Genomic DNA, 13365 nt, shown 5'->3' with positions numbered 1-13365 from the left:
GAAGCTACATAGCTCCTTTGGGGAACAGTGGAATTGGAGGCTGAGATCAGATCATATTATTAGATCCTTAAGACTTAGCTGAAGAGTTACATGATTTAAGGTACAATAGGAAGCCACTACGGTTTTTTTGAAATGGGTCAAAACTTAATGAAAGTGGAGTATATGAACTTTGGGCTGGTAATGGTTTCCGGAATGGAGCTGAAGGGAACAAGTGAAGATCTGTTAGGACACTTTTCTTTTTTTTTAAACGGGACAATCTATGAACCAGGCACATCTATGAACCAGGCACAATGCTATGAACCACAATCTATGAACCAGGCACAATGCTAAATGTTTTTGTATGCTTCATATCATTTCATATAAGCATTTTACATACAAGACGACTCACAGAGATTAACTTGCCCCAAGTCACACAGAGTTAATAAAAATCAGATTCAGGAACGCCTGGGTGGCTTGGTTGGTTACGTGAACGGCTCTTGGTTTTGGATCAGGTCATGATCCTGCAGTTCATGAGTTTGAGCCCTGTGTCAGGGTCTGTGCTGACAGCGCAAACCTGCTTGGGATTCTCTTTCTCCCTCTCTCTCTCTGCACCTCCCCTGTTCACTCCTGCTCTCTCTCAAAATAAATAAACTTAAAAAAAAAAATCAAATTCAAATCAGTCTGACTCTATAGGTCTACTCTCTTCCTACCAAGGCTATCTTATCTCTCAGGTGGAAGAAATAATGACAGAAGCCTGACCTAGAATGGAAGCACTGGGAATGGCAATAGAAAGGACATGTTGAGGAAGGGAGAAAGGAAGAAAGGAGGAGGGAGGGAGGGAGGGAAGGAGGGAGGGAGGGAGGGAGACAGATAGACAAAGGGCTATAGTTAATGCTGTGCCTGTGCAGCTTATACCTCCACAGCCAGAAACCACAACCTTCTAAGGAGAAAGATTTGTTTGAAAATATCTGTATTCTCCTTATTAGAAACTGGAAACATTTTTATCATAAGGGAAGCCAATATTCTGACTGTTCTAGTAGATTTGCCCACCAATCTATTCACTTCTTTTGACCCAGGGCAAAACACTCCATGGCATGAATATTAAGTCCTACTCAACCATACACACAATTTGAGAGGCCACCCTTTCTGGGTTTTATATCAAAAGTTTGGAAAAGGTAGGGGTGCCTGGCTGGCTCATAGTCGGTGGAGCATGTGACTCTTGATCTAAGGGCTGTGAGGTCAAGAGATCCTTAAAAATAAAATCTTACAAAAAAATAGTTTGGCAAATGCTATACATTATAATCCCCTTTTGGAAATTCACCTTAAAGTCTTCAGGAACTGAAGCAGTAAGTTATCAGGTTAATGTTGTTTAACACAGAGTTCCCCCTCATTACTTGGCCACAGAACTACTTCATTATATAAAACTTTGCAACATGTGATTTAATCAATTTATTTCCCATTCTTTTTTTGTGTTGAAATGCTCGATCTGTTATGAAATCATGAAAGTTGGCTGTTGCCAAGCAAAATTATTTACATCAGTATACACGAGCTTAAAAAATACGAAACAAAACTCATCTTTTTCTATCACACAAATTTGTCCTACCTTTTTGAGATTTACGCAAGGCAGCATGTTAGAAACTGTGTGTGTGTGTTGGGAGGATTAGAGATTAATTGGATCTATTCTGTTGAGTTTAATACACTCCTCAATAATTTTGCATTTCACTAACTTTCTTCATTATGTTCCTATAGCACTGTACATATCACAACCAAAATCTCTTAGATTCCTCATAATTTATCTGAATTAAAAATCCAAACTCTTTACCATGGCAAAGTCTTATGCAATCTGACACCTGTCAACCTCACCTACCTTCCTTTTGGCTCTGTGCTCAAGCCACAAAGCCTTCCCTCTGTTGCTTGAACCAGCCAAGACAGTTCTCCATGCCTGTAATAATGCTCTTCCTTCTAATCTGATACTGGGCATCATTCAGCTGTCAGCCCACCATCAACTTCTTAAAAAGGCCTTCCATCACTATCATCTACACTATTAACAGCAGTAACATCATCTGAAATAGCTTTTTTGCCTTTTTTAAGTATCTTTAATGTAACTGCTATCCTTATTTGTAAGCTCCTTAGGGCAGGGACTTTGTATGTCTTGTCTCTGTAAGCCCAGGACTTTTACCACTGCCTGGCACATAGAATATTCTGTAAGCATTTGTTGCATGAACTAAAGGATGAGTCAATGTCAGTCAACTAGCTAAAACAGGAGTTCCCGGTATGGATTAGAGACTATTCTTCAAGGATCAGTTATGAGGAACCCCAACAACATAGGAATTCAGTTACATGACCAACTTACCCACCATAATTCGTTTCTGTTCACTTAAAAGTGTTTCAAGGAAGAAGTGAATCCGACAGACTTCAAGCTGTATTAGCAAGCTGTAATCATCAAGACAGTATGGTACTGGCACAAAAACAGACACTCACATCAATGGAACAGAATAGAGAACCCAGAAATGGACCCACAAACATACAGCCAACTAATCTTTGACAAAGCAAGAAAGAATATCCAAGGGAATAAAGACAGTCTCTTCAGCAAGTGGTGCTGGCAAAACTGGACAGCGACATGCAGAAAAATGGACCTGAACCACTTTCTGACACCATACACAAAAATAAACTCAAAATGGATGAAGACCTAAATGTTAAGACAAGAAGCCATCAAAATCCTTGGGGAGAAAGCAGACAAAAACCTCTCTGACTTTGGCCATGACAACTTCTTACTCAACGCATCTCTGAGACAAGGGAAACAAAAGCAAAAACGAACTATTGGGATCTCATCAAAATAAAAAGCTTCTGCACAGCGAAGGAAACAATCGGCAAAACTAAAAGGCAAGCGACGGAATGGGAAGAGATACTTGAAAATGACATATCAGATAAAGGGTTACTATCCAAAATCTATAAAAAACTTATCAAACTCAACACCCAAAAAACAAATAATCCAGTGAAGAAATGGGCAAAAAACATGAATAGACACTTCTCCAAAGAAGACAGGCAGATGGCCAATCGGCACATGAAAAAATGCTCAATACCACTCATCATCAGGGAAATACAAACCAAAACCACTGTGAGATACCACCTCACACCTGTCAGAATGGCTCACTAACAACTGAGGCAACAACAGATGCTGGTGAGGATGTGGAGAAAGAGGATCTCTTTTGCACTGTTGGTGGGAATGCAAACTGGTGCAGTCGCTCTGGAAAACAGTATGGAGGTTCCTCAAAAAATTAAAAATAGAACTACCTTACAACAAGCAATTGCACTACTAGGTATTTATCCAAGGGATACAGGTATGCTGTCTCGAAGGGAAACATGCACCCCCATGTTTATGGCAGCAATATCAACAATAGCCAAAGTATGAAAAGAGCCCAAATATCCACTGATAGATGAATGGATAAAGATGTGGTGTGTGTGTATACACACACATACATACAATGGAGCACTAGTTGGCAATCAAAAAGAAGGAAATCTTGCCATCTGCAACTACGTAGATGGAACTAGAGGGTATTATGCTAAGCGAAATTAGTCAGAGAAAGACAAATATCATATGATTTCACTCATATGAGGACTTTAAAACACAGAACAGATGAACATAAGGGAAGGGAAGCAAAAATAATATAAAAATGGAGGGGGACAAAACATAAGAGACTCTTAAATACAGAGAACAGAGGGTTACTGGAGGGGCTGTGGGTGGGAGGATGGGCTAAACGGGTAAGGGGCACTAAGGAATCTACTCCTGAAATCACTGTTGCGCTATACGCTAACTTGAATGTAAATTAAAAAAATAAATTAATGGGGTTCCTGGGTGGCTCAGTCAGTTAAGTGTCTGACTTACGGCTCAGGTCATATCTCATGGTTAGTGAGTTCGAGCCCCACATTGAGCTTTGCGTTGACAGTGCAGAGCCTGTGTCATCCTTTGTGTGTGTGTGTCTCTCTCTCAAAAATAAATAAACATTAAAAATAATTTTAAAACAGAAAAAAATAAATTCTTTAAAAAAGTGAATTTGAGATCTGTCCTATATTACTGTTCATATTGTGTCAGTGTTCATACTTTTGTTTCAGGATTCTGCACTTACCATCCTCCCTGCCTGAACAGCTCTGCCTCTGGAGAGCTGCATGGCTCACTGCCCACTTCACTCAGGTCTTTTTCCAAGGTTGTCTCTTTTCAGAGATAAGTTCCTGGACCATCCTATCTAAAAGAGCACCCACATTAGTCACTCTCCATTCCCTTATTCTATTTTTCCAAGCTCCAAATTCCCAAATATTATAGGCCATATTACTTTGCTTTCTTGTTCACTGTGCTTCTCTCTTCCCTAGACTCTAGGTTCCATGAGAGTAGGGGCTTTGTGTTTTGTTCATTTCAATCTCCCTAGAGCTTTACAATAGTGATAAATACCTAATATATATTTCTTATACTATTTTCAAAAGCTACATTCCCTTGATTTTTCCATCAAAAGCATTATCATTTCACACGTTTGTTCTGGTCAATTGACTGTGAAAAATAAGAGGTGGGGAAAACTGATTCTAAGACCACATGATAGAATGACCCTAAAATGACAAAGTTGAGGTACTAAAATAAGACTATTTGTAAGTTAAAAAAAAGTGGGGGCGGGGGGCACCAGCATGGTTCAATTGGCAGAGCAACCAACTCTTGATTTGGGCTCAGAACTGACAGCACAGAGCCTGCTTGGGATTCTCTCTCTCTGCCCCTCCCCAATGCACTCTCTCTCTCAAAATAAAATAAACTTTAAAAAAGTGTGCATTGGGGACAGGGGAGATATACAAACATACATGCAACAATCCCTAAAAGTCAAAATACTACACAGACTCTACAATTTAGTATTAGTTGAGGAACTAAATATTTATCAACAAACCCTTTTTGTATCTCCTTAATGATAATGTCTATAAAACCAAATTATAAGCTTAGCCCTGATTTGGGAAAGCATGACAAATAAGGTAATTTTAGAGAATACTCCATAGGTATTCACCATACATGGGCAAAATCAAGGTCTAATTAAGCCACCTAATTTGGCCACGGGTGAAAGTACTTTGACTTTTTAAAATATCAGCAAGATGTAAACATAGAAAGTGTTACTGATTTTAAAATAAAGATTCAAACTAAAAACGGGAAATACATTCTTTTGCCTTTAAAAAAGGGGCAATGCTTTAGTTTTTCCACAGAACTATCTTTGGAAATCCTTACCAATTCAGTTAAAAAATAAAGCACATGTGCCACAGTAACTCAATTATGAGAAACGTATCTAAATTCCAAGTTCTTCTTGTTGAATGAATGGCTGGACCTAAGTCTAGCCTCTTCCCACAGGCCCTCAGTTATGGATGAACACTTGGAATAAAAGCTTTCCAAGGCCATCTCACAGACATCTGTGACATAAGCTGATCCAAGATCTGTGCCTTTTCCTTAGATATTTCTTCCACATTAGAGAACCATTCCTGAGTCCTTACATCTGGGGAAAGGGAAAGAGTTCCAATGAATGAAAACTATCTGGCACATACACATCAAGAACATATCAAGGCACTTTGACCCACCCTCTGCTTTCTAATCACAGGAACATACCATTTAGAATCAAATCCAAACTCTGTAATTGTCTACAAAGCCCTACATGATCTGGCCCCTGGACACCTCTCCTTTCTTCATACACTACTGTAGCATGCTGGATCTTCCTCCAATATTCTAAGTCTATTCCTATCCTCGAGCCTTTGTACTTTCTATATCCTCTGCCTAGAATCCTCTGTCCCCTCACCTTTCCATGGCTGGTCTCAGCTCATATGCCACCTTCTTCACCTGTCACTTATCAGTATCTGAAACTATCTAATTCATTTATTTGTATTGTTTCTTTCTCCCACTAGGATATAAGCTCTCCACGGGAAAGGACCCTGTCCATGTTTATTTCTTCACTGTTTTTCCAGAGATTAAGTGGATGCTCTATAGTTATTAAATGAATAAAAGAACAAATTAATTCCAAAGCTAGAGCAGTGCTCTCAAACCCATCCAATCCTGTATAGGAAACCTCTGCGCCCACCGCTTCTCAGCCTTTTGGCTAAGATCAAATGTAGGAAACCTCTGTCCCAGCCCCCAAATAGCAGAAATCAAAGTAACCAGATGGGAAGAGAAAATTCCCTTGCATTGATGGAAAGAAGGGGAAGAGTCTTGGGGCGGGCGGGGTGGCGAGAACAGGGTGAACTAAGAGTCCTGGGAATTATGCAAAAACTGGAGAAACACACACACAAGTAAAAACTTCGGATGGGGGTGGGGGGCGAGGGGATGAGAAAAGAACGCTGGTGGGATTAAAGAGTAAAAGTCCCCTTCTGTGCTTCCAAGGAATAATACCACGTGGCAAGCACTCATCACCAGAACACAACAACAACAAAGACAGGCAAGGTCCTTGCTCTTCAAGTTCACAGCCCAGCAGCCGAGAGACAGTGAACAACTCTAAGTAGTTCTAGATAATGATAAATGCTATTAAGAGGTGAAAGAAAGAAGCCCTCAGAGAAGCTGGTCAAAGAAGGTGTAAGAGGCGTGAAACAGGGAGCCAGTCTTGCAAACCTAAGAGGTCGGTAAGTTTCAAGCAAACGAAAAGGCAGGTCCAAACGCTTTACGGTGGGCACGAGCCTGGAACATTTAAGAAAACAGAAGTCAGCAGTACAGCTACAGCGGCTAAGAGCAGATGGGTGGAAGAGGCGGACAACGGTCACTTCAGGTGGGACTCTGTAAACCACGGTAATAACTGAGTGGATTCTCACAACCACTTTACCAAGCAGATTGTTTTCAAACCCACTTTGCGCATAACGAAATGGGAGACACCGAGGGATGAAGTGACTAGCCCTGCATTGCACTCCTAGGGAGAGGCCAAATCTGGAGCGAACCCAGGCCTTCGAATTCCAAAGCTCATGCTCCGAACTACCGTATTATCGCGTTTCCCCCCAAGAGCTGGACTCTACATTACTGGGCAGGTGCAGGGACTAGGACATACTCCTTAACTCAGCAAAGTGAGATCACGATGCTCAGTTACGGTCGGGGAGACTGAAGCACAGGGAAGTTAAAGTTCCCCCCTCTCAAATCAGAAAGTGAGTCGGGGCAAGAGGAGGTCTGGGCGGCGGCCGGCCCTCACCCAGCAGCCCGGCCGGACAGGCCTCGCCGCGGCACTCAGCTCACGTTGCGGGTGGCCGGGAGCGACGAGAACGGACGCGCAGGCGCGACCAATGAGAGGCGGCCTTCCCGAGCGGCCCGGCGGCGGCGCGACCAATCGGCGCGGCGCTGGAGGGGAAGGGGCGGACGCTCGGGCAGCTCGCGTTAGGCCGCGCCTCGGGGGCCCTCGCCCCTCACAGGCCCTGGGGCCGCCTGGCGTGGGCCCGAGCCTCGGGACGCCGCGAGGTGAGGTGAAGAGAGACCCGTCGGTGCAGGCAAAGACCTCGCCTGAGGGCGCATCCCGAAGCACGGGCCCGCATTCCGCTCTCGCCCGGAGGCGCGGTCCTTGCTTCCCAGCGCTCGGAAGTGTCAGGAGCGCCGCATCCCTCCCCTAGCTGGGTCCCAAGAAGCCACCCTGCCAGGCCGTGCACGCCCCGCGCCTCACCTCCTGGGGATACGGGAACGGAGAAGGGAATCTCAGCCGCGAACTGTGGCCGGCACTACCCACCCCTGCCGCTCCGCCTCACATTCAAACCCCGGCAAAATGGCGCGGCGGCGAGGCTGCGGCCCGGGCGCATGCGTGAGAAGGGCAGAGGCGGGGGGGCGGGGCCAGGAGCGCTCGGGCCCCACCCAAACTCGAAAAACCAATGGAAACGCGCTCCGTGTTTGCGCTGACGTCACAAGCGACAATGCCCTTTGGCTTAGATCACCGCCGCGGGCGGGCATCGCAATCCTCATCCTTTCCCCCCCCCCCCCGCGCCCCCCCCCCCCCCCCCGATGGACGCTGGTTCGGCCAGGGGCAGCTGGAGTGCGATTTCGTCTGACGTAGGGCTTCAGTGAGGCACGTAGTAGGTCTTATATAACTGTTGAATGAACTGCTCAAAGTCCTGTCCATAGCCTTAGACGGAGAACTTTCTGCCCCCTCGCAGAGCGCATGTTTTAGAGCGAGAGAAGGAATAAACAAAATAATTTCAGATCTTGATAAGCGCTATGAGAAGAAAATTTAAAACAGGGTGATATGACAGGCAGTGACTTGGAAGGTCATTGGATGGTCAGAGAAGGCCTCTGAACAAGTGACATTTGGCCTGAGTTTCAACAAGGAGACAGCTGTGTGAAGATCAGGCGTGAACTAGGCTGGGGCTTAATGAAGTGCGGAGGAACAGGAGGCGGAAGGTAGAGAAGCCAGCAGGGGCCAGATGATGTAGGGCTCATAAGCCTTGTTAGACTGTGCCTTATGTGCATCCACTACAGGATGGCCACCAAATCTATATTTTATTTTATTTTATTTTATTTTATTTTATTTTTATTTTTTTAAAGTTTATTTATTTTTGACACAGAGCATGAACGGGGGAGGGGCAGAGAGAGAAGGAGACAAAGAATCTCGGAAGCAGGCTCCAGGCTCTGAGCTGTCAGCACAGAGCCCGACGCGGAGCTCGAACTCAGGGACCGCGAGATGATGACCTGAGCTGAAGTCGGACGCTTAACCGACTGAGCCACCCAGGCAACCCCCAAATCTATATTTTAAAAGGCCCACCAGTTGCTGTGTGGAAATGGACTGTATGGGGGGAAGAGCTTGAAGCAGGGGAGACTGGAGGCCTCCAGGAGAGAGATGAGATGCTCAGACTCAGGTGAGTAATGGTGCATATGGAAACAAGTGGACAGCTTCAGGAGATACTGTAGAGGTAGGGCCTGCAGGATCTTATGATCCATTGAGTGTGACAATGACAGGAAGCAATGAGGACTTATGGCCCAGCCCTCAGTTTTGGCCACCAGCGGGCCCAGCTCTTTCAGAGCCCATCCCTTGCAATTGCTAGTTTGCTCCTCCAGGGACTGAAAGGCACATATTTGGTTATCATTCAAGGAAACAAATATAAGAACACAGAATTACATAGGCACTGAGAATTGCAGAACTCTCACCACGTAATGACTGTCCAAACCTCTGCAGCAAGAAATGACCGAACTTGAACTTGGCTTCTAGCAGCATAATGCCATGACCTTAGTATGACCCCAGTGTCTCCCCCTCCCCCCCCTCCCCATAACTGCTTGAGAAAACTCAATGCTGCCAGGAGAATTTACTGTTTGTGTTTGTTCTAGCCCAACACCTAAGGATAGGCCCTCACTTTCTTAGAACATTTACTTTTTTTTTTTTTTTAAGTTTATTAATTTTGAGAGAGAGAGAAAGCGTGAGTAGTGGAGGGGCAGAGAAAGAGGGAGACAGAATCCCAAGCAGGCTTTCGGCTGTCAGTGCAGAGCCCAACACGGGGCTCAGTCTCATGAACCATGAGACCATGACCAGAGCAGAAATCCAGAGTTGGTCGCTTAAACGACTGAATCACCCAGGCTCCCCATCTTAGAGCATTTACTAAGAAGGGCTTACAATTGTGAATTCTTCTTCAGTCTCTTTGAGATATATATGTATCTGTTGCAATTAGGAGTGTCTTTCTCAATGACCTGAAAGCCGTTCCTTTGAAATACAGTCATCAGGAAGGTAAGGCCTCGGTCTCTTGGTCTCTGTGCGAGGCTGCAACCTTGATAATTGCCAGCTAGCAGACATAGCTAACCTGATCACATTTACACCGACCAACCCTTTGTAAGTTTTTACCTGTGCCCTCACTCTCTCCTGCACTCCCTCATTCTCCTTTAAAATGCCCAATCACTGGGGCGCCTGGGTGGTGCAGTCGGTTAAGCGTCCGACTTCAGCCAGGTCACGATCTCGCGGTCCGTGAGTTCGAGCCCCGCGTCGGGCTCTGGGCTGATGGCTCAGAGCCTGGAGCCTGTTTCTGATTCTGTGTCTCCCTCTCTCTCTGCCCCTCCCCCATTCATGCTCTGTCTCTCTCTGTCCCAAAAAAATAAATAAACGTTAAAAAAAAATTAAAAAAAAAATAAAATGCCCAATCACCTCTTCATAGTCGGAATCTGCTCTTTCCCCTACTGTCAGTAGTTACTGAATAAAATCTGTTTTTACTGTTTTAACAATGTCCAGCTTTGTTTATCTTTGATAGCACCCTGCCTATGAACATGTAAAAGCAATTCCTGAGATAAAATGTAAAAAAAAAAAAAAAAATGCTCTGTTTGAGTGAATGATGTAAGTTTTTGTAAAATTGTTCAACATCTCTTATCACAGCCCACAAACGCTGCAAGATCTGGCCCCTGCCAACCTGCCTGACCTCATCACCTTCCTTCCTCCTCTCCACCCTCACTCAGTGTAGCCACCTCACCTTCCTTTTTGTTCTTCCAAGATCCAAGCTTTCTCCCACCTCAGAGTGTTTGTAGCTGCTCTTCCCTCTGCCTGGAATGCTCTTCTAGACCCCTGAATAACTGACTCCATCTCTGTACATTCAGATTCCAACTCGAATGTCACCATCCTGTCTGAAATTGCCCACTGTCCACACCCAGTAACTCGACATTTAGGTTTGCCAGATTTAGCAAGCAAAATACAGGACACCCAGTTCAATGTGAATCTCAGAAAAGCAGTGCATGATTTTTTTAGTGTAAATATTGCATGGGACATACTAAGAGATTATACATTGTTTATCTGAAATTCACATTGACTCAGGTGCCCTGAATTTTATTTGGCAACCCTAGCCTCATATCTTTCTGTTTTCTTCATAGCATTTATCACTCTTTGTGATTGTCTCTTTGTTAATTGTTCCCCTCATCATTAGCTTAAGGACTCTATTAGAAAAAGTAACTTGGGGCACCTGGATGGCTCAGTCAGTTAGGTGTCACTCTTTTTTTTTTTTTTTTAAGGTTATTTATGTTATTTTGAGAGAGAAAGTACAAGTCAGGGAGGGGCAGAGACAGAGAGGGAGAGAGAGTGAATTGCAAGCAGGCTCTGCACTGTCAGTGCAGATCCCGACACAGGGCTTGAACCCACAAACCGTGAGATCATGACCTGAACCCAAGTTGGACACTTAACTGACTGAGCCACCCAGGCGCCCCAAGTGCCCCAAGATTTTTGATCTTGGTTCAGATCATGATCTCACGGTTTGTGAGATCAAGCCCTGGATCGGGCTTTGTGCTGACAGCTTGGAGCCCACTTGGGGCTCTCTCTCTTCCTGTCTCTAAAATAAAGAAATAAGCTTTAAGACAAAGGACGTCATTTATCTTATTTACAGCTGTACCCCCCAGCACCTAGCACACAACACCTGCTCAATAAGCATTTGTTGAATGCTGAATGAAATACCCTATATAAATAAAGTCCACTGAGAAAGATGTAAGTTACTGGGACATTGGTGGAAAAGATGTATTTTTACCATTACAGCAACAGGACAAGCAATCAATCATACGTATCTGCTTTCCTGGACAAACATTGTCTTCCAGTCCTGGTGAGAACAATCCTGATGATTTAACAGTTTTCCATCTCTGAGAGCTAATCACGAGGGAGGCTGGCTGGAGTCCTGTGTCGTCCAGCATCTGTGCCAGTTTCTGCAGAAAGCCCTGAAGTGTGCCAAGGTTCCCGTGTCTGTGGATACAACTCTAGTGGTGCCCACTCCCTTTGCTCCTTGCAGCTGCGAGAAGAACCGTGCAGATGAGGGGCAAGAAAAAGGTTGGTGTGTCCTCCAACCTCCACGGGTGATACCTGAAGACTCCCCTGCGAATCTGCATTGTGTTCTCTATGTCCTTACTTTTTTAAAAAATTTTTTTTCAACATTTATTTATTTTTGGGACAGAGAGAGACAGAGCATGAACGGGGGAGGGGCAGAGAGACAGGGAGACAGAATCGGAAGCAGGCTCCAGGCTCTGAGCCATGAGCCCAGAGCCCAACGCGGGGCTCGAACTCATGGACCGCGAGATAGTGACCTGAGCTGAAGTCGGACGCTTAACTGACTGAGCCACCCAGGCGCCCCTCTATGTCCTTACTTTTAATTTTGCTTTATCAGATGTTCTCTGAGAAGCTCATTTATTGGTCTCCCACCGTGATTCTGGCATCGTCATTGTTAAAGTGTATTCACTGGTCTTTTGTTGTATGTTGTAAAGTTATTAGGCAGATAAGGTTCCTGCCATTTCTTCCAGATGTTGAAGTCTATCGACCATCTCACAATGCTCAATATTCCTCTTTGGCCTGTTCAGACCTTTCCTCTTCCAATTCTATCTTGTCTGACATCAATATTATTAGACTTGCTTTCTTTTGGTTAACAGTTTCCTGGCGTATCTTTTCATCCCCCTGGCTTCACTGAGATAGAATTAACATGTCTTGACACATCTTTTACCAGCCCTTTACTGTCACTCTTTGGTCTTGTGTCACACTAGTTAAGAGCATGGACTTGACTACCCATGGACTTGACTTAATGCCATCTGCATGACAGCGGGCACGTTACTTGTAGTTGAGCTGTCTAGTCTCTACAGTAGTGATAGTAATAGGAATTGGCCTCACAGGGTAGGCAGGAGGATGAAAGAGACAGGATAGATGAGGCCCGTGGAGAAGCACCTGAAAAACAGTAACCGTCCAAACAGTGTTAGGTCTTATGCCCATCCTGTGACCGGGCGGCAGTGTATTTTTGATGTCCTCCTGTTGTCCCCAGTCCTGCCTTTCCCAGATGGTACCGCTTGAGACCTGGACAGGCCTTTGGATGCTTGCCTTGGCCCCTGTGCTTTAAAAGGTGCCATTCTGGTCCTGCCCCAGCTCCCACAGGTGAGGAGGGGGCCCTGCTCCAAGTGGGTGTGCTCACCCAGAACCCATACCACCTCCTTTCAGACCTCGTTCCGGTGACACAGGACCCTGGAATTCTCCACCGACAGGCCCCAAGCCCTCTTCCAGGGTCTGTGGAAACCTCTTGCCTGGGTCGCTCCTGAGAGCTGAGACACAGCAGCTGTGAGCATCCCTAAACTGGCAGTGGGACTTGTGGACAGATGTGTTTGCAGGGGGTTTGGACAGAGCTGTGTATCCTCGCACACACATTCAAAGCCTCGTGGTACAGGTTGAGGCCTGGGGTGGGAAGAGAAAGGGTGCAGGACGAGGGCTGATTCTCCCCATGTTGCTGTGTTCTGACATGGAAGTCTGAGCCTGAGAGTTCCATCTTTTTTTTTTTTTTTTTTTTTTTTGTAGAATTCCATCTTTGAACCTGGGCTTCCAGGTTCTGCAAAGGTGTTGCTTGTCAAGGAAGGAAGATGGAATGTGTGTTTTTGAACACTTACTATCTTGACATATAACTTTTAAATATTTATTAGTTTAGTTTAGTTTTAAT

The 13365-nt window shown here is 44.9% G+C and overlaps 1 protein-coding gene across 1 annotated transcript in view; it reads right to left on the bottom strand.

Moving 5' to 3' along the window:
• Positions 1–7750, bottom strand: part of CSE1L (chromosome segregation 1 like) — a 48032-nt gene extending 40282 nt beyond the window's left edge. The window contains exon 1 of the mRNA XM_040460031.1: positions 7623–7750. The gene's annotated coding sequence lies outside the window, so the exon portion shown is untranslated. The remainder of the gene's footprint in view (positions 1–7622) is intronic.
• Positions 7751–13365: the final 5615 nt, after the last annotated feature.

The sequence above is a fragment of the Herpailurus yagouaroundi genome, unplaced genomic scaffold, assembly GCF_014898765.1.
Source record: "Herpailurus yagouaroundi ecotype Mexico unplaced genomic scaffold, PumYag 246, whole genome shotgun sequence".
Taxonomy (NCBI): Eukaryota; Metazoa; Chordata; class Mammalia; order Carnivora; family Felidae; genus Herpailurus; species Herpailurus yagouaroundi.
Note: the sequence above shows the minus strand (reverse complement) of the source record. Positions and strands in the feature narration are given on the sequence as shown.